The sequence below is a fragment of the Triturus cristatus genome, chromosome 2_1 (assembly GCF_964204655.1).
Source record: "Triturus cristatus chromosome 2_1, aTriCri1.1, whole genome shotgun sequence".
In the NCBI taxonomy this organism is placed as follows: Eukaryota; Metazoa; Chordata; class Amphibia; order Caudata; family Salamandridae; genus Triturus; species Triturus cristatus.
In genome coordinates this window covers 1,057,653,938-1,057,676,358 of record NC_140581.1, presented here as the reverse complement: position 1 = coordinate 1,057,676,358, position 22,421 = coordinate 1,057,653,938, and the positions used below count along the sequence as shown (strand labels likewise).

The following is a 22,421-nucleotide window of genomic DNA, read 5'->3' as shown; positions in this document are numbered from 1 at the left end:
GCCAGACCCAAACCTTCCTATTTAATACGTTAGTCGCCCCTAGGGTAGGCCCTGGACAGCTCAGAGGGCTGGGTGAGTGTATTTAAAAAGTTGGTAATGTATTTTTAAGTTTGATATGTCCTGGTAGTGAAAAACTCTTACATTTGTTTTTCACTACTGGAAGGCCTACCTCTCCAATAGGATAACATTTGAGTTACCTTATTGCATTTAATAAGCTGTAAATTTAAGGGAAACAAGTAACCAGGTTGTGTTTGGTGTCTTTGGAATAGTAATGAAAACTTCTCTCCTAAATATAGTTGATAATAGACATAGCTCTGGTTTATTTATGAAACTGCTTCATAAAGTCACACAGAAAACAATTTGTTTGCTTTGTAGGCATTTGGGAAGTCAAATATTTTCGCAGCTCTCTCTCGAGTAGGTTGTGAAATCTTCCATTATTCTCTGGAGGAAAATCCGCTGGAGGTGGCGCTGGGGATGAGGGAAGCTGTATCATATAATCATCCCATTCCGTATTAGCATTTGGTAGCTCATCCTCTTCTTTGTCATCTTCCGAGGATGTATGGTCCTGGAGGGGATCTTTTTGTGGGGTATACAGATTTGGCATAGATAATAGCTGTGGTAGAGGCAGTGATGGTGAAGCCCACCTAGGTGGCGTTGTTGCTGGTGGAGTTGGAGGTCTGGTGGGAGTTGCTGATGGAGGGAAGCGCCAGCGATAATCATTAAGCATGAACTGGAGGTCAGATGCCATAGACTAAGGTAGAGAGGCCATTTCTTGTTGATACTCTTGATGGTATTGCTCTGCAGGAGTACAATCATTTTGCTCGTAAAACTCCTCCTCATCATCCTCTGGTTGACAATAACATGTCATTCGAAAGGGCTGTGTGCCACACCAAAGAGACCCTCTTTGTCCGAAGCTATATTGATCCAAAAGATGAGTGGGTAGTAAATGAGATACTTTACTGGGAGAAGTAAGCGCTGGAGTGAGAAGAGGCGATTTTTTGTATTTTGTGATATGTGCCTCATGGACGAGGTTGTCGGTGAGGTGGTTTTAGTCTCTGAAAGCTTTTCCTTTGTTGACGGTAATGTGGTCAAAGACGGTGGTGTTTTCATCGATGGTGGTGTCTTCGTCGACGTCGGTGTCTTTGTTAATGATGGTGTCTTCGACGATGATGGTGTGTTCGTTGACAACGGTGTCTCGTTGACTGGAACTTCACTGGAGATTACTATGTTAGGCGTCAACGGCATAGGCGATTGGCTAGTCGACGATTAGGTGCTCGTCGAGTGACGATGCCATCAAGAATATAATGAGATTGAGAGTAATTGTAGCGAACATCTTAGTCGTCGATGGTGTGGTTGACGCTTTTCTTGTCGAAAGTGAGGCACTCGTCGACGATCTGTCTGTCGACGGAAATGGAGACGGTTTTGTGAAGGAATACCTGATCTGTGGTGGAGGTGGAGGAGGCTCTGAAGTCACTTTTGAAGGTTGTTTTTTTCTGTTGATGACTAGAAGACTTTTGCCTCATGTGAAGAACTGTGAGGTGATTTTTTAGAGCATTTTATGGGAGACTCTAGAGAGTAATGAGGATGGGAAGAGTACCTCTCTCTCTGATGATGATTCTTCACTCTCAGTGTATGACACACGCTCCTTTCTTGTTTTCAGTTTTAGGAGCCATAAAAGAAGCCTTTCCTCGCAGTCTTTAAGAGTTTTAGCTGAAAGGGTACAGCATACCTTACAGTCTGTAGCCTTATGCGATGGGTATAGGCAGTAGATGCAGTCCTGATGAGGGTCATCTTTGTAGAGCGTCTTTGTACCCCAGGTAGCCCAGCCTCCGAAGAGGGCCTTTTTGCTTTTTCTGACATGGTAAGTCAGATTTTAACAAGAAAAATACAGGTGTATAAATATATCTGAATAAATATAACAAGTTATATGTCTAAAAACTCACTCAATAATTGTCTGGAACAGAAAACCTGAGCAGAGCTCAAAGAGACTCCTTAACAGATGTGCAGCAAAAAATCTGATGGACTTGACCTTCTCACAGAAGTATTCTAGGGGTTAATACAACCTGATTGCTTAAAACCCAAGTTTGGTCTGTTTTTTTTTAAAACGACTGATAATGTACTAAACTAAGAGGTCTAAGCCTTTTATTATATACCTATCATTGCATTACTTTCTAAAGGTACCAGGTGACTCTCATCTCGACAATGGGAGATGATTCAAGCATGTGAATCTATGAAAGTTCTAATAATGAAGTAATAAATGATGGAGGCTCTCCATGAGAGCCACACATAACAATAAAGCTCTGCTTTTATTTTGTTGCCCGGCCTTGCGCATAGCCCGCAGTCTCTATCTACGGCCAATTCTATTACAACTGGGCACCCGTACAGCCAAGGAGGCGATCTCTCAATTGTACACATTGAACACAGTAAAACATATGGCTTCGTTTGGCAAATTCATCAAACAGGCTCGATTATTGCTGACGGCTCCACCACTTAGAGACCCAGTCAATTGCAAGTCTGCTTGACGTCCACGGATTTTAATTATTGCCTTCTTTTAAATGCTGTTATCTTTTTACAACTGTTTTATATGCTAAGGTTTTATGTTATGGTTTTAAGTAACCAGCAATAAAATATTCATTCATTCATTCATCCATTCATTCATTCATTCAATAAAGCTCTGCTGCTCAGGATTGACTGCATTGTTCATGCACCAGGAAAGCCTTGGGTTAACAGAGAGGGGGAAGGGAACAAAGCAGTAGCACAGGTAAATATGGGTACACTCCAAAAATGCGTCTATTCTGAACACTTGTTCATAATAATATGCTGTAATGCCTGTCCTTCCACTTGTTGCCGGATGGTGCTGCCTAATTCTAGTTGAACATAAACCCTAGAAAAATCATTCCTGCAACACAGCCCTAGTTACTGATCATTCTCCTGCAGTGGTTGAGACGCTCCTAGCAGTTGGCATCACAGGGGACTACCTACGTCATTTATTTATAGAGACGACCCTTAAGTCACTGTCACTGTACTAAAGCTGTTAGCATGGCCAGTCGACTAGATAATGTAAGTTATTGGTTTTGTTTCCTGTATAAATCAGCAGCAAATGCATCTGAATGCTGTTGAATGCTGGAACATTGTCGGTTGCTTTAATTTTTACCAAACAGTTTGCAACAGAACCTAGTAAGAAAAATAAAATAGAAATTCTTCTTTCAAATTTCCGATTCATTTGTTAGAGGGCTGCAGGTGACAAACAAAGCACCCAGAGCCTCCGGTTCCCATCAGAAATGGAGAGGCTAAAAACTAGGAACTGGATGAGCAAGACTTTTTACGGGTCGCAAACCCTCTGATTAGATAAATCAGAGACTTTGCAACCCGTAAAAAGTTTTTTTTCTAATATGATAAACACATTTTCCAATTCATAGAACATTTTCCAAATCATACAATGGTTTAAAGATTGTTAGCTATTTTTGTATTTAAAGGAGTCTGTTTGGTGGTCCCTTCCAAATGCTGAATTCGTAAACCATGTATGGCTTGCAACCATAATTCCTGTCTCAAACCATTATTAAGGGACATATTTACAAGGCGGCGATAGTAAATTATCGCCGCTTTTGTGGCCATTTTCGGACGAAAAGCGGCGATAATTTTATCACCTAATTAGCAAGGTCACGCTAACGTGTGAAACCTTGCATTAGCGTACCTATTCTTAACACCCAGCTTTGCATCTCTAATGAGATGCAAAGTGGGCGTTCCTGACCTGATATGACAGGAGAAATGTCGCTAAGCGACATTTCTCCTAGCATCAAGCCCCATGCTATGAAGCATAGCGGCAGGAAAAGTAGCGATAACCCCTGTTATCGCTACTTTCCTTACGCCTGCTTCAGGACTGACTTAGCCATGATATCCTATGGAAGGAGGATATCATGGCTAAGTTTGTGAGTCCCTATCAACAACCTAACGCCACATTTCGTGAGATTATCGCTGGATTTCCAGCGATAATCTCACGTTAGGCAGTTAGCGCTAGGATTTTTATCGCTTTTGAGATAAGCGTTGCTGATAGCACGCTATCTCAGTGATAAAAATCCACGCTAGCCGGCGATAATTATCCTAGCGCTAAGTGCGCTTAGCAATAATTATCGCCGGTGGTTGCTGATATGCCCCTAAATTCCTGACTCCCGGGTTGGGGTACTTGCTGATTCACAAGGGGCAAGGGGCCACTGTTGGGTCTCTTTCCTTTTCAGAATGGGGTTGCAGCTTCTAGGAAGAGTTGGCAGTGGTTCGAACGGTGACTGAAAATTTTCCAAAATTACAAACAAAACAAGTTCTGTTTCTTTAAGGAAATCTGGCTGTTTTAAAAACTATTGAAATTTAGTCACACAGATGATGGTCGGCTGCCCTTACAGGCCAACAACCCTGTGATTTTAGCCAATCATAGAGGGTTGCAAATTACTTTCTGCCTAATTAGTACTCATTAGCCAGGCCATTCTGTGACTCCCTATGATTGCTTAATTTGTGACTCGATGTATTAGTTCATAAGTTGCTTTGCAAAATTAAATACTAGTCGCAAAAAAGTTAGCTTGCTATTTGTAACCACTGTTTGTGACCAGTATCTTAGCACATCTAGGCCTTAATTAATACATTGCACAGACTGCATAAGGCGCCTTTATAAACAAATGGGGCCCAATTCACAGAACTAACTTAAGACAAAATCCTAAACTTACTACCATTCACACATTTTGATATTCACCGAAGGCACTTACTCATTTTGGTATTCACAGAAGGCACTTACTCATTGATGAGTAAGTGCCTTCTGTGAATACCAAAATGAGTAAATGCCTTCTGTGAATACCAAAATGGTAGTAAGTTTAGGATTTTGTTTTAAGTTAGTTCTTTGAATCTAGCCCTACATTCTCGCTGCCTTTTGCATTCTAGCACGTTTTTCGAGCTTTGCCTCCTGGAACGAGTCAAACCTTCTATCCGTGATTATTTTGGTATAAAAGAAACTTACTGGAAGGTAATGTTAATTTTTCTTGGCTATTTAACCTTAACATGAGAGAAAGTCTTAAGCGCTTTATGAAGTCAGAACACTGCTCAAATAGTGCTCCCATTCGCGTAATATTTGTATCAAAGTCTTTAAAGCTTCCTCGTCATCCTTGACTGCTCACGCTACACCACGTGAGTCGAGGCCATGCATTTTGTCAGGCCGCATCTAGGTCTGGAAAACACTCGAACACCTGATAAATACATCCTTGTATGACTATAGCTGCCTGGTATGAGTTTCACGGTGTGCCTTCCAGCCATTTTTGTTCCGACAGTAAGGAATGCCTTTTCTTTTCGCAAAGCTCCTAGAATGGTTAAGACATCTCTGAAGTAATTAATGAGAATTATAAATCCCCTGAAATTGTTATGTCACTTGATAGCTTTTTTTTCAGTGAGCATCCTCCCTCATCATATTCATATTTTCAAAAGGAGATTTCTGTCTTTCAGTTCAGACGAGCACTACGGCCTATGACGAGTACTACGGCATATTGAATGACTGGCGGCGGAGAGCCATTGTCTTTGCTGCGGTTTTGTCCATGCTGAATTAATTTACCTTGGCAGTTTCCTGATTGTTCCACTGTATTTTGTTTGAAATGGAAACTGGGCCCTGTCATCTGTTCTATATTTTGGCACACGGCTATAGCTTCCATTTTGTAATCAATCAATATTGTTGGTACTTTTCCACGATGCGCCGCCTTGTTGTGGAACGGCACGTGACAGGGTGCAGGCCGAGGATCGCAGGTGCTGTGGAAAGGAGGGCGTGTGTGTGTGGGGAGGGAGGGGAGTGGGGGTTTGGAGGAGATCTAGGGGGAGGAGGGACATCTGCGGCAGATCTGAGTGTAAAAAGGCCTCTGTTATGCACCTCCATGTTCGATGGTACACAACATAAAGAAAGAATACTGCAACCTGGGCTGAAATTGTATGGTATGTTACATTCTACTGAAACTCATTAGTGTTACACATTGGGCATATTAAAACATCTTATCGCTCGTGTTCACCTACAGCTAGCTGACATGTTGGATTTGATATTCAAATTTCGCCTTTTTCGTTCACCATTTTAAAGAGGTTTGCACTTTGAACGTAGCAAATGCAAAATGAATGATAGATACAACTTTTTACGACCACAAGGTTCATAACCTTTTAGTGTATGTTCATTCGCATGAAAGTCAGCAACTGCCAGGGATTTATGTTAACTTTTGTTTGTGGGATATATTTATCCTGGTGCTTGCTGTCACTTCTTTGCAAGGTCCTTATTTCCACTCAGGGTTTAGTTACTGACGACAAAAGGAGTATCATTTAAGGTGTACCTCTACCAGTAAACAGAGTTTTTTTAAAATAAATGTCTTTCACTTGTGCAATGCTTTTATTAATATCATATGGTCAGGTACAGCCTAGACCCCCTCCTCCCTTATCAATACTAAGACAGTAACATGCCTAGCACAAGGAATTTTGGATTAGGGAGTCGTAAACCCCCGGCCGTATTTATTCACATAAAATTAAATCAACAATTTTTAATTATAATATTTAAACAATACGCAGAAAACCATTACATTGATTACTTGGATAGGTACAGAAGTAATTTTCCTAACCTTAACATATCTCTAATACAAATATATTCCTATCCGAATCTAAACATTCCATAATCAATAATCATAACAATAACATTTCCTTTTCTGCGTATCCCTATTTTGAGCCTACGGCAAGGTCATTAACTGGTGCCAGATCCTTATCAAATTATGCCCGCACTCCAACGGAGTGCGCATGCGCAGGGGGCCCGTTTACCATGAGGGTACTTCCCCCCCAGGTTGCCCCCGTACGCCCTTATGCCCGCCCTCCAACCGGAGTGTGCATGCGCAGAGGGCCCATTTCCCGTGAGGGTACTTCCCCCCCCAGGTCACCCCCGTACGTCCTGTAAATTCTCTCCATAAGGGGCCCTTGCAGTTATGCACCATTTACTTGCGCCCTTGTGCACGTGCGGGGTGGCCAAACATCCTACTGGAAAAGCGTTACTCCCCCTCCCCCGCACCCATCCAGCCAACCGGCTGTAACTGCCCCTGGAGTTCTAATGGAGACCACTTGTCCCTACCCCTTGGGTGAGGCCATTCAAGAATGGCGCCGCCCTCTAAGGACCTTAAATTTACTGCTCACCAATCATGACCTTACCTCCACAGGCCTGCATAGTTGACCGACTATCAGGCCCCCCCAAACTCACCGAAAGGTCATGCCCTGCCCCTATACCCAACTAACCCGGCTAGAAGATCCTCCATAACGATTACAAATCCCTAACTTTGACAGACTTTTAAGAAGCACGACTCTATAGTCTGGAGGTGTGGAGACCTAGATAGCCTCCCCTTAGGGGATCTTTTCAGTCCTCGTGCCAGGATGTACCCAGTGCATAGACGTGCCTACCCACCTACTTCTGTGATTAGTGTTTTGTCCATCCCCCTTATTACCCAAGCGTACCCGGTCCTCCCCACCCCGAGTGTAGGATAATAATGCTAGGGCTGACTGGCTATGGTGAAAGTGACACATCGTCTGGGAGCCACTAAATGGCCCCATTTGGTAGCAGCGCGATGTGCCCGATAGACACACTGCCCCTGACAATGATACCCATTGCCGGTGGAAATGCCCCATTGGAAGGCTACACCGGGAGTGCCCCTACGGGCCCCAAGATCTCCCTTGTGCATATCATGGAAAATTCCGTGAACAACCTACCCGGAGCACTATGTTCGGGGCTAGGGTCTGCGCAAGATTCTCCCCCTGCTACAGAGCCTCCCAACTTTTTTAGCTCGCCTATGATGGCACCTGCGAGCACAGGTGCCGTAATGGCAGAACACCTTTTCTCGACCGGGGGGTGTTGTATACACCTTTTATACCTGGGTTCGGTCAAGCTGGAAAAGCACACACCTGCGGAGTAGCGTATTGCAAAATACCACATCTGGCAACAACAAATGGATGACACTCTTACACTTGTAAAGCAGCGCACTGCTACAATACCCGGGCTGGCAACAACAAGTGGTTGATACACCTATATTCAACCCATATATTGCATGGGCAGCACCATCTCCGCCATGCACGCTGGCACCTCTTGAGCTGTTCCATTGATCGCCCATCTGCCTTGATGCCGCTGCTTGCCACTCCCGTCTCGGATCTTCCGGTCCCCTTGCCTGCCCGCATCTTGCAGCCATTGTGGTGTGGGGCGCCTCCCATGTATCACAGTCATGAATCCAGCCATACATAAATGAAAACCAAACACAGACGATTAGTGCTTTCATCTTTGGGTTAAAGATACAGTGTGATACAATTTGTGACACAACACAAATGCAAGATAACATAGGCATACAAAATACTAAATGTGCCCAAGCCATGAGCGGTAGGTAAATAGGTACAGTGTAGCACAGGAATAGAGTGCAGAGTTACCGCTTTCAAACCATAGGCCTATAATGTTTGATCAGGCACATAGTGCAAACCGGACCGTGCGCCACAACACATCCATCCAATTCACCAGTGTCCCGGCACCTGGGTGCAGGGACACTGGCAACACCACTGGCAATATAACCTCGAGGTCTTCGCATTCTGCTGCACCAGCCCCCCTCATCGCACTAAGAGTAACCACACAAGTAAGTAAAACCCCAAAAGTGAACTACATGTGGAATGGATGTGTACCTGACAAAAGCTGCATCTATAACTTGCATTTTTTCGAAGCTGCCCAACTCAATTTATCCGACAAATGCTGACTCTATACTTGCCTTTCTTGTGAAGCGGCTCCAACCCAATTTACATGCATGGTGTTACAAACCAGCATGGGAGTGCAAACCTTTTTCTCTTCGTTTTCCTATTCAGAGGATAAATTACTGTGGATAAGTTCCACCGCAAGTAATGCCACCAATGAGAAGTCATAAGTCGAGCGAGCCAGTGTGCCTGTCATAGACCTTTTAGCAAGCAAAGAGATGTTCGCTTCAATAATGGTTAAAACCATAAAAGTACCCGGTAATATGCTGAACACGTCCCTGCTCAGCATACCTTACTAAGTACCGGCTCTGAACGACAGTGACCGCCATTGATTGTTGCATTCATTTTTAATATACCCAACACCTTGAGACTGAACCTGGTCAACGAGGCAACACAGATTACAATGACGCTTCGGTTATCTGGTTAAATTGATAACAGCTGTGTGTACGAAATTCACCGCATGTGCCCAAAAAACAGCCCGACATGACCTGGAAAGTGGGCGTGTGACCTTCAATGGATCGATCACTGTGAAAATGGACGAGGGCAGTAACCAGGGGACTACTGCATTGTTCGAAATAAAGCAGGGGGACCGGGTTTCAGTACAATAAAACTGTTAGTGACACAAAGGGTGTACCTTGACAACGCAAAAACTCTGCACAAAACTTTGCCACTCCGCCGCGTAGAAACATACCATTCACGCGCACTATTGACAATTTGTAACCAACATAACCCCATACGCTGTCAGTGCGTGTTTACTTACGTTGAAACAGCAGCTGAGCAACCTGGGAGGCACACCACCGCTGATCTCTTCTCCTTTGGCGGCACTGAACCTGTGCCGGCCTATCCACTCTGCTCACGCAGCAACCGTTGGCCTCTTCCATCCTCCGGCGATCAAGAACCCCACGACGTGAGTCTAACGACAGGGCTGCTCACACCGCGTTGAAAAGCAGTTGCTTGTAACCTAGAAAACAGCAAGAAAACAGGTCGGTGATGCCTCCGGAGAGGCTGAGGAGCAGGCGAGCCTCCCATGATCTAGGGAAAGATGGCTTGATAATGGTAAACGTACCATGCACAGCCCTTGATTCTCAAATTAACCTTTAAATAGGGTGCTAAAAACAATGGGTAGAATATTGCCCAGTAACGCTTTTCAGATTTTACAAAATACCTTTCAAAGTCCTTAGCACCTTTTAAAACCTAATCTGCCCAGCCCCTGATCCCCACAACAGTTTAAATGTGGTGCTAACACAAAGGGTAATACACCGCCCAACTAGGCTGCTCAGATGTTCTACAGCCACCCTGTAAATGTTACCCCTGTGCTTTAAACATGCCCTCAATAGCGCGCTGCTCGCGCTATCATAATCAAAGACAAACAACACTTGATCACGCGGGGCGCAATAGTACAAAGCAAAAACGGCGGGAATTGCAATACCAAAACCTGCCTCAAGATGCACTTAAATAGCATCCTGTTACGTACTCAACACATATACAATTATCTTTGCCCCTTTTGCCTCTGTCCAACCAAGGCTGTCGGTAATCAAAATGACTGCTCATGAGATTAGAGGAAAGACAAACAGGCAGACGTGGCTACTGTGCGCATCTGTCCCTTGGACCCTTAGAGAAAACATTTGTGGCAAACCAGGTGCAATCCTTCCTTTGACTATGTGATGCATGCGAACACGTAGATGTAATAACTGTATTCACAAGACAGCTTACTCGTGAAGGAAGGAGGTGTAGGTAAGTACCTATATAATACTGGATGTTTCTTTACCCCACTGGTTGCTGTTCATACCAACAAGGCTGTAAGAATGCATGGCTTGGAAAGCAGTACCTGAGTTCTGATGTAACTCACATTTTTAAACAAAATTAAAGAGACATTGTATCGTGCTCTTCGTACAATTTATACAAAACAGTGCCACCAGTGGTGGGCTGTCCCATGTGCCGGAGATTAAAATTAGGTGTCGGTGCCGAGTAAGAACTGGCCAATAGATGAATCAATGTACAGTGAGTGACTGCCTGAAACACTATCTCAAGTCCAGGAGCCCAGCATCCATGTATGGCCGAGATAATATTTTAAAACACATTTGTAAAATTGGGCCAACAGAGTAGAAAACGATGGGCCCAGACCCCTCAACCAAATGCTCTGTTCTCTACAGGGGTGATTACACCGTACATTGGAAACTGAGGTGCCAACCGCATGTGCCATGAACCGCCCAACTAGATGTATTACAACCATTCTTATGAAATTTACGTGCATGCATAAGAAACGGACATGTGAGCAGGCGCAGCCACAAGCATAAATGCGCTACCACAAGAATAGCAGACAAAGCAAAGATCTTTAAACTACTTTAGTCTTCAATTCGGATATTATCTTCAAACTGTAAAATGGATTCACTTATCAGAACACTTCCATTACATAGCTTGCGTTCAGCCCTAACACACGAGGGATTCACATGCCAAATATGCCCTGATTAAAGTATAACAGACAGGGCGCAACTTGCCCGGGGAACGTAATGGCATTTCCACCGCCCCTGCGCCCCACCGTGGGAAAGCACGGTTAAAGGGAAATGTTCACATGTACTTGAAGGTAACCTGGTGATGCCACAAGGGCTGCGACAGCACAAGAGGCCTCGTTTGCGCGGAATTGAGCTCCGATGCGCTTAAAGTCTTCTTTAACGCATACCTTTTCCCCAAGGCACAGCATAGAAAAAGAAACATATCTCGAACCTGTGGCCTTCCGTCTCAACAACAGATATTTTACAGAATGAGAACAGGACAGCCGAGAAAGCAGTTAAGAGCAGTCCAGGGCAGGGCAAGGGGCCTTGAACCGTGGTCTGTGCGGCCAATCGCAGATGTACTACAAGGGGGAGCTGCGGGGCTGTGCTGAGCTGTGCGTGATTTACTCACTGCACCATTCGGTTGGGGACCTAACAACCGCACCTACATTCAGTGCAAGCGGCATGCAGCACGCAACATAAATACCAGATTTCCTGGTCCCACTCGCGGCGTTCCCGCCACCAACGATACCGCTCATGGTCTGCGATCAGCAGTTTGCACACTCCGGGCCCCGCTACGACGATGGCGATACCGCTCTCGGCCTGTGACCAGCTGCTCGCCTACTCTGGAGCTCCGGTACGACGATGACACGTCCCTGCTCCTGCCGCCCACCGATCTTTGCAACGAATCTCGTCCGCTCACGGCCCCCTTTTAACAACAGCCTGCAAAAGAAAACAAAGGCCTCCACGCGAGGCAGCCCGATTCTGCTACCACCATCCAGCGAACCACACAGCGACGATGGAATCTTCTCAGTTGAGCTCTCAATACGTTCTGAAAAGACAAAACAGAAATTAAAATACAGCCTCCTAGCGAGGCTGTTGTCCTTAAGGGGGCAGGCTGTGGGAGCGGCGAGCTAAGAGGTAGACTCCGCCACTCCCCAGCCTTTTATTCAAAACCTATTCAGGCCAGGCCGGTTCTAACCAGCCTAACCTTGATGCGATGCGTGCCCCGGAAGTGATTACAATCACTTCCGGGGCACGCCTCAACAACCTAGAGACCAACCATTGGCGGGACACGCCTGTCGCGTCACCCTTGCTCGCGACAGGCCCGCCCCTGTGTGGTCGTCGGGGGCCGGCAGGACCGCCATACATGCGGCGTGTCCGATGCCGGCACCGCCTTCCTATTTGTCAAGTATACAAGATTAAATCAACAGATGACCAAGCACTCAAATCACATGAAGCTATGATGTTACAATGTCACCTAAAGACTTAGGGCCCTATTTATAAATTGGCGGTAAATATACTCCATCCCAACGGCGATGGTGTATACATACTGCCAATATGAAGGCCCGCCCGCCGGATTTAAATGTGGGCAGACCTGCAGGTTTCGCCACGTATCCGCCATGACCAAACTTTTCCAACGGCCCTGGGAGTAAAGGGAGTAAATGATTGCAGCGTGCTGGTGGTGGCGTCTTACTTCTCCTGCTGAACTAATTGTTTATTTGTGTTGCATGCGGACTTACATGGTGATCCAGAGGCAGTTTGGTGAATAAGGGTACTATCCGAGGGAGCCCAGTAAGGGTGCTTGATGCCAAACCCTAGGAGTCCTTACGGCAGGACCCTAGGATATAAGCGATGGCGCCCGTTAGTCATTCGGACGGTTGCAAGCCTGAGAAACTGGGGGCTTGCCCTTTACCGCTCCACCCCTAAAAGAGTGTGAGTATCAATCCAGGACTGGCAGTCACAGATTTAAAAATAGCAGCACTGAATGGGTTGGCCATGGCATTGTTTGACTCATTAGGCGGATGGGCAGTTTAGGTTACTGCCTGCCCTGGGTTCGCTTGTAAGTTAACTCACCACGTTGGCATATTTCATTTATGAATTAAATGAAATAAACCTGCAGCAAACTGTTTTTCCACCAAATCTTGTGTTGTCTCATTTATTTTATCTCTTGTGTGCTAAGTAGCTATTAACCTTGTGTGCGGGGGAGGGTTTCCAATATCAGCACTATGATTACATGCCCGCACGCCCGCCCAATTTTGATAGGTATACATGTAGTTATTTTGTACTGTTACTTGCCGCCAGGTAAAGCCTGGCGGGGAGGTACAGTAAAACAATTATAATGCTCTCCCAACCATTGGAGAAGCCTTACATGTTTTCTTTTCAAAACAAAAATTCAGTTTAGGGATATTTGTTTTTGAAAAGAAAAAAAGAATATTGTTTGCTACACAACCGAGTCCTTTCAATGCAGATATAAATCTGGGCCGCTGTAACCTAAAAAAAAAAAAGAAAGTAAATCACCATCTAAATGGGGACCCAAAGTGCAAGCAAAATTAATTGCCACTAGTTGAAGTTAATATAAAAATCCAGAAAATGAAAAAACACATTTGCTGCCTGGTTTCTCACTGAAGGGAAAGGAAATGTTTTTAGGAGGTTGTGAAAAACATACACACATATTGTGCTGTCATTCAAACTACAGGGAGCCAGTGGGTAAAGTGTGCTGACAAACTAGTGGGCCAATTTCGATCTCATTAGGTTAGCCCTCTGGACAAATCAGATCCGGAAGGCTTTCCGAATGAATCGCGTCCAGGAAACCGACCGAATGAGAACGATGCATCCGTATGCTGACAGACTCGGTTCACTCGGACTCCCATTGAATTCAATGGGAGCCTGTGTACTGCACACAAAAAAGGGTGGTTGGGGAAAAGCGTGCACCCTGTGACGGGCACCCCTTGGTTCACGCAGAAAGGGGTAGGAGAGATCTGAGGAGTAGTTTAAAGGCCTGCAAGGGTTGACACCCCTATTTTACTACCTAACACAGAAAAAATAATCCTTGGGTCTCAGAGAAAGGACGAGAGCAAATCGTAAATCACCGATCCCTGGGATATTCCTTTTATAGGACGAAATCCCTCACCCGCTGTAGGTGGCAGGCTTCCTCACTGGGATTCTCCTTGTACCGGGTGCCTTGTCCGGGCACGGGCAACAACCCCCTCACTGAGAGGGAGGAGCTCAGGGATGTTTTAGTTGTTGATCAGAGGTATGCTAAATACCACAATGATGAGCTTCTAATCAGGTCAGGTGAGAGGTGCAGCGTAAGAGAAGAGTGATAGTGAAGGAGCTAAAACTAGCTTCCAGGTATGTAACATGGCTTTATTGACACATCCTGGGGCTAGTGTTAAAAATAGGGCACTGGCAGGGAGAAGAAAATACCTGCAGTTAGTGACAAGGGTGGTCTACATGTTTTAGCCTTATGACCCTTCTAAAAAGGTGTCTTCGGCTTTCATCAAGACCAACATGTGCTGCTGCGAGTGGTGGTGATTATCAAAATTCCAAAATATTTTGGAGTGACAAAAGAAAAAAAAAATAATACTAAAAAACATGGTTCTGATCAACTCAAATAGAAAGCAAAAGTATGCAAGATACAAAATACAAAACCAGTGATCCTTATTCCATCTGTGGTATGGTTTTCAGGGGATTCACTGGTAACACCCATATATTGCGGGTGACAGGTTATGCCTTAACCTGGACTACAGCTCAGGAAGGGCCCCGCTCTCTCTGTCGGTACCCCAGGCGGAAGAGTCTGCTGCCGGTACCCCTTGGTGCCCACAACAGTGTGCATACATAGAAAGGGGGGGACCCGTGGATACCCCCATGCGACCGATTTGGTGGGCCCAGGGTGCAAGGGGGCCTGCCACGGCCCCCCGAAGTCCAGTTCCCACAGCTGTTTTGTCCCGGCAAAACCGAGTCGGTACCGCTGTCAGACTCGTGCATCGTACTCGCTCGTTCGGAAGGCGGCCCCTTTGAGCTGCACGATTCGTCTCTGAACGACTTGGACTGACTGATTCGGGTTCGGAACCGTTTTGGTTGGCGCGAACGGCTTATTCGCTACTATGAAGGGCTGAATAGTTCTATCCAGGATTGCTTTTTGTAAAGTATCATTTTATTTTCACTTTTACAAGCAGAGTGACTTTACATACTGTTGGTTCTGACGTATGCAACGCACCTACTGAGCAGTTAAGCAGAAACATGTTGACCATGATGACCACAATATGAGTTAGTCGAAAATCCATGTCCCTGTTTCACTAAGCTTGTTTTTAACCCTATCCATTGGGGGCCCAGAATAAAGTTAGGTATACCCACCAAGAGGAAGTTTTAATTCACGTCTATTTAGATAAATACTTACACGTGCTCTGACCCTCCTCCCTCATAGCAGTGCAAATAGGGTTGACCAAAAAATAAACCCTCCCGCTCCTCACCCTAGGGTGAGTCGTAGCCCACACTGGGTACCCTGTGGTCCCAGTGTGAAGAGGGCAACCAATGATGAAGCATGTCACCCCAGGGTGAGTGAGGGTTCTCGTCTTTAAAAAGCAATGCTTCTTCACTAATATCCTGTCCATCCCCTGATTCTGGTACCACCTACCACATACATTTTGTGAGTTACTTGATTGGAATAGGGGCCCTATGGGATAATGGTTTTTTTAAGGGCTAATGGGGTATATGTATGAGGAAATGGCATAGTGTGGCGCTGTGGCAAAATTTGCAGCGCCATACTGCTTCATTTAAAAAACACAGGGATCCACCATATTTAGAAGAATATGGCTCACCCCATATGCCATAAATAGCTGCCTTGTGCCAACAGAGGTTCCCTTGCGCCATAGTGCAAGGGTGCCTGCATTACAGGGATGATTGTTTATGTGCAGGAAGGTGTCCCATCCTGCACATAAATAATCAATAATGGTGATTTGCTATTTCAATGTGTGCTGCATCACACATATTAGTAGCACATTTCCATTATCTAATGATTTTTTTTTGCAGCAAGGGACATCTTCCTGCACAAAGACAATCAAAAATTGTGTTTTGGTCTTTCTATGTGTGCCGCAGAATGCAGCACACAGAGAAAAAGCAAAAACGAGGAGAAATAAAAGTATTGCTCCTTGCTGCACCAAGCTTACCTCTGTTTTTCCATGGTGTTAGTTTTTGGCATTGCCTTAGATTTACAGATCCTTGTAAATCTGGGGCAGCGTAAAAAAGTAATAGGTGTTGTGGTGGAACGCCCACAGCAACACCCATTGAATGCCCATTTCATGCAGAAAACTGCCTGCAAGGGTACCATATTTACAGAGCGCCGTTGAGCCACACAAAGTTGCTTAACACCACTTTGTAAATATGTGCAGGTCACTGCTCTACCGGAATATCAGAGAAAGTGACATTCTAGTGGCCCAATGTTTTTTGGGTGGCATTGGGCTGGGGTTATAAAATACATTTTTTCTGTTTCCTTTTGTTTTTTTCTGAATTTTGTACAGATTTGTTAATCATTTTATGGTGTTGTGGTTTTACTTTTTGGGGCTTAACCTACAATTGAGTAGTTCAGGGAGGACCTGGCCTGGAAAGTTGTGCTGGACTGTTTCTGATAGAGTCAAGACTGATTTGTGTATGGCTGGACCCCAACTGAAATGGCTTGGTGGGGAAAGGACAATATGTTGGAATGCTATCCTAAGCGATTGCCAGTGGTTATGCAAGTTGCAAGCATGCCTTCCAGCACATACATTTAGTGTTTTTGCCATCTAAAAAATCACCACACAATTGTGTGTGAAAAGCACTCCATGCCCCATAATGCAGCCATAGAACAAACCAATAGGGGTTCCCACACTCAAGCGAAAGAACATGCAGTTCCAGCTTAAAGTGATCTTATAATGATGGTACTCTGCCCTTGGGTTATTCTTTCAATGACCCTGAAAACATACTTTTATTTCTTCTTTCAAATCCTGGGGGCTGATGTGCTCTTTACAGCCCCACACAAAACTTTTATAAATTGTTGGCTGTGTCCCCATCGCTCCTTGGGTCACCACAGAAGTAGAAACTTTGCAACCAAAGCCCCTGCAGGGCATTATGGAGTGCTGCTAGGATGGAGCAGTAACTCTTTAATGAGCGGCCTCAGTGCTTCAGTCGTGACGTGATGAGGCAGCAGCTTCTCTTCTGTTTATTTATTTATTCCAGGGCACCTTGAGCTTTCTTTTTTTAAAAAAGGTAATGGCAGCATGGGGGGCCCACTACCATGCTGCAGTGTCCTCTGTTTTTTTAATTTGCGTTATGGATGACCTGGACTCACCCGGGGCACTCTGAGATTTAATTATGATTTTTTCACTAATGACAGTGTGGGGAGCCAGCACCCTGCCTGACCAGCAGAGTCGGGCATCTTCCTGCTCCCTGCCCGCTCCAAAAGGGTAGGGAGCGCATGTGTAGTGTGTCCTCACTCCCCCTGTGATGGATTGCGGGTGGGCACACTGCAATCTGCAGGGTGCGCAGCAGCGCCCCCCACATGTAAGTGTTCACAGTCCCAGGGATGAGGTCCCTGGACTCCTACAAACAGAGGTGTCCCTTGGGGATATGGGGCCTCAGGGGTAGGATCCAGTTCAGGGATGGTGCCCCATGCACACCCTCTGCCTATCCATTGCCTCAAGGTCCCTGGGATGGGGTGCCGGGACCCCTTAGAAAATACGGTGGCCCATGGGGGTATGGGGGGCACAAGCCGAGGACCGGTACCAAATAGGTATGAGAAGCGGGGTGAGAGCTCGACTCGAGGACCACCCACAGTATTCCACCGGTCCTGTGCGAAGCGATTAGCCTTTTCCCAAGAAAGATGGAGGAGCACACATAACGGATAAGTAATCTGTTACATGCACACGAGGAGCAGCTACTCTGCCCTCGCTTCATTGACAGGATAGGGACTCCCATCACTGCATTCCCCAGGGAGGGTAACCATTGCCCTGAAGAAAGTCCAGGACCTACACGGCCAACCCAGGACTTAAACATGTCGGCACTAGGGTCTTAGGACCATAACACTCCTACGGACCAGTTTAAAAGATCTTTTAACAACCCAGACAGACCCAAGAATAAAGGGAAACCAGGGGTCTGCCTGAGGGTTTTTAATCTTTAATCCCCCTGGTCTTCATTTATCAAAAGAGCTCCAAACACTGTGGTTGAGCCCACCCCGACTTGTAGGCGTCGGGGTGACCTGATGATGAAGCATGACACCACTAGGGTGTGTGAGGGTAATTAAACAAAGAGTGTTTTCCTTCCTCTCATTCAGGTTGAGTTAGGTGCAACCTTACACTAGAGAGTTCCCCTTTTTTACAGTTAGAGAATCTGTTCTACTGACCACCTGCTGGTCCATTGGGGTATTTTTTGTGGTTAAAAGGTATGGGGGGCCCCCACAGGTTTTTAAACTTCAGTGAGGGGCCCTACGCATGCTGCCTCATGATATCAAATACCATAATAAAACATTTGCTGACTATCCCGGGCTCCTGCCCACCTTGAAAAAGTTTAATAAAAAGGCCGAGCCGGCTTTGCCATTTCTTTTTTTCGCAGCACTGCACAACGGTACCGGTGACTGCACATTTTACATCATTGATGATGAATGAAATCTATGGCAGTGCAAGTTTTGCTTATGTCAGTTTAGGTATAACTGGAAATTTCAGTTTTTTGTTGTTTTTAAAACAGTAGTTTTTTTTATTATTAGAAGACTGACATATAACTCCACTTTAGCCTTTGTTATTTTCAGGGAATATGTGTGTGTGTGTTTGTGTGTGTGTGTGTGTGTGCACGTATGTGTGTGTGTGCATGTGTGAGTCTGTGTGTGTTTTAAGCTGGCTATTGTAAATAACCTTAAAAAGAAGTCTGCACAGTACATATAATAAATCAATGAGGACACCTCATTTTTATGCTTGCGTTGTCTGAGCAGTGTGAGGTGCGGAAGACTAATTCAACCCTTGGTTCAACAGTTGACTTTGAAAAGAACAATAGTATCATGGTTTGCAATGTAAGCCTCCATTTCATAAGAGAGCAAGTAGATCCCTTCCAACACTATCCTTTGTTTCCTTCAGATGCTGGACTACCAATGAAGATTCAAAACACTGTACTGTTATTTGGGAAAGTGAGACACCTAGGTAAATGGACAACACAATTGGAACAGGTAACCTGAACCAACAAATACCAAATGATATTGGTTCATGTGATGGCTGGGAGGTTCTCTACAGGTAAATTAAGCTTGAAATGTAATATTTGGGTGATCAGTCTGGATCATCAGTGCTTGCCTTCCACGTGGCATTCATATTGTTACCATACTTGATTGTCCCTTCGTCAACTTAAGTCCTTCATTTCTAGGTTCTTATGAGACCACTCAGTTTACTAGACTAGACCAAGACTCAATTTCTTTTCATTTTTATTTTCGTGTTCAACAGGTTGATCTCTTTTCGGATAATATTTTGACAGACAAAAGGAGGACCAATCCATATCTACTTTTATGGGAAACAAACTGATTCAAAGAAGCCTACCCTGTGGACTGGAGAGGGTTGTAATTATTAGGAAAATATAGACTAGTGACTCAAGTGGCGGACTATAATAAAGTAGTTAAAGTCAGGTCATGTCACGTGATGGGCACAGGTAGATGTTTTTATTATTTGGTTGATCAGCTGGATACATACGACTAGTTGTCTGGTTGTCTAGGATTGGTACTAGATTGGCTCTTAGTTAGTGTCAGTTAGAGCCAGTCTTTGCCACACCCTCTAGCTTCTCATACACCATGCTTACCTTGATACTTCAATATTGGAATTTTCTTTTGGTTTTCTAGATGCCTTCTCTTCGGCAAAAAAAACCTCGGTGGAGCTCCTGCTCTGTGGTGAGCCCTGCAATCAAGGTGGACAATAAAGTTGCACTGTCCGTTTGTACATAGTATAACTTTTCTTTCATTCTGAATATTATTTGAACTGCTTGGATCCTCTCTATTTTGCATTTTTCAAACCTAGGTTACGATTAGGTAACCGTGGAGTATGGGGGCTGACATACTGTTTGAATTTGGTACCTGAACTGGCTGCTTTCTTCCACGACAGACATAAAGTGCCCATGAACTTGATGAATGTTGTGTATGTCTATGTTTCATTTGTCCCTCTTCCCCCAAGTTGAACAATCTGTTGTGCTTTTAATATCCACCATCAACAGATCTCACACTTGGGGAAGCATGTGTAGTTAAAGCTACGCCTACTGTGACGGGTGGAAGTTAACAAAATTGCTAATTTACCCATGTCATCACTACTACTGAGGCAAGAAAAGACAGTAGAGTGCAGAGAATAAATTACAACACTGTTTGGCCAAGGATAGGTATTTAGCAACATTTCTAGGGTTGGACTGGTCTAAATGGCAATCTGGAGATCCAAAAGGGCTGGCCTGACAGGTCAGTATGGGGGAGTGGATTTGTTGGCTGTCTTGTGGATCTGCTTTATGGTTTGGCAGTCTGGTGTTTGCTGTTTATTTCCCTGATATTACCTCAAATTTTGCCTGCAGCAAGCACAAACACATATACACTTATACAACATGTGTTTACAAGTTCAAAACTTCAGTGATTTGCAGATGGTCACTTTTTAGCTATATGTTTTGCTGTTGAGGAAAACCTTTGTTTTGAAACTTGGCCCATTTTCTATCACAGTGTGGCCTTGCTTTTATCCGCAATCTATGCCCCATGAATTCTACTGACTGAAGTAACCTTCTCCTGAGTCCTGAAACCTGAGGGCTTCATTATGCTTCTCTTTAGTAAATTACTCTACACTACGATGCTAGCTGCTTTTTTAATTATGGTCTCTGTCTTGAATTTTCAACACACTATGGACCTGATTCATAAAGGGTCTCCATACTCGTGGTGGATGCACAGCAGTCTTAAGGGAGTCCCTGCACATGGGATGGATTCTCCACAATGAGAATTATCATTGCGTAGCTTCCACCCTGAGTGCGGAGACTCCCTCATGACTGCGGGGCCCCTGCCATAAGTACTGATGCTCTTTGTTATTCAGGCCCTCTTTGTGTGTTTTTAGTCCAGTTGCCTTTGATGCACAATGTGAATCATTTGGCTGGTTCACCAGCATCATTCACAATAAGAAGAACTTTGGTTTACATGTTATGTCTTCTCTGTAAGTGGTAGGCCACCACCAGCATTAAGAAGACCCTTTGAAAACAAAACTCTTTATTAAGGTATGGACCAACTGGTTAAGGTAGTAGACGTTCCTTTTTTTGCTCAGGTAAGAAAAAAAATACTAAGAACAGGAAAGAAGGCAAAGGCAAATAAGTAACTATTACTGATGGTAGGGTGTGTGCTGTTCAGCCTGATCAAGCCATTGAAGATGGAAGAGTTGGTTAGGTCATGATCAGTTTTCAACATTGATTTTGGGGGTGTGTGTACTGGAGGAGGTAAGGTAGTCTACCTAATGTGGCAAGGATGCTCAGTTAGGGAAACACTAAAGAGAGGACGAAGGGGATGGACATAATTAGACAATTGCCTCTGTAATGGGCTTGGCGTGTGGCTATGTTGGTGAAGCTTCTTGTTTTAATTAACAGTAATGCTACACTGACCAGTATTGCCTAGTAGTTAAAAAAAAGAAAAAGGCGCAAACTGAAAAAATAGCGAACCCATTCATTTTTAAAAAGATCTTAGCTTCCAACCTCACCTTCTGCAAGATTCCTACCACCTCCCCCTATATCCCTAAAAAACTAAAACAACTACCCCTTATTCATCTTGTATTCCCACCCTCATCTCCTGCAACAGGCCCACACCCTGCCTAAAGACATTGGGTCTCAATAGCCTCCAGCCTCTGTGAAATGTCCTCGTGGGTGCAGTCAATCTTCCACTTGCTCTCCTTTATGTCCCCCTGACCGCACAACACTTGCGCCATGAGAGCCTCTGTGGTAGGAGGTACCTATTTGGGACCGCAACTACCTGCGGTGGTGGTGAAGGTGTGACCAGGATGCCTCCAGCAGATGAACAAAGGAAACAGGGGTGGTTTGTTACTCTTTTGTGTCCTCTAGAATCACCAGCCGGCGATACTTCAAACGGATGTCAGCCGAGTGGCTATCTCTACCAGGTACTCCGGGCACAGCCTCTGACGAAGTGAAGCTGGCTGCTCAAACAAAAGAAGATGAATTGTAGTACTTACTGCAAAAACTTGTTTATAGAGTCAGACAGTGAGACCATATTGCTTGTCCCATGGGGCCACTAAAACCTGCTATGTGATTCTTTGTCAACAATAATTCCTTTGATGCAGTATGTAGTATTAATTAATCCACTACTGCTCCCATAATCAAAAATAGATTTTTTGCTAAAATGGATGAACATTTAAA

The 22,421-nt window shown here is 44.8% G+C and overlaps 1 long non-coding RNA gene across 1 annotated transcript in view; it reads left to right on the top strand.

The window, feature by feature from the left end:
• LOC146866342 (uncharacterized) overlaps window positions 1-19,970 on the top strand; it is a 180,417-nt gene extending 160,447 nt beyond the window's left edge. The window contains exons 2-3 of the long non-coding RNA XR_014976794.1: window positions 19,142-19,230; window positions 19,888-19,970. This is a non-coding gene — a long non-coding RNA (uncharacterized LOC146866342). The remainder of the gene's footprint in view (window positions 1-19,141; window positions 19,231-19,887) is intronic.
• The last annotated feature ends 2,451 nt before the right edge of the window (window positions 19,971-22,421 follow it).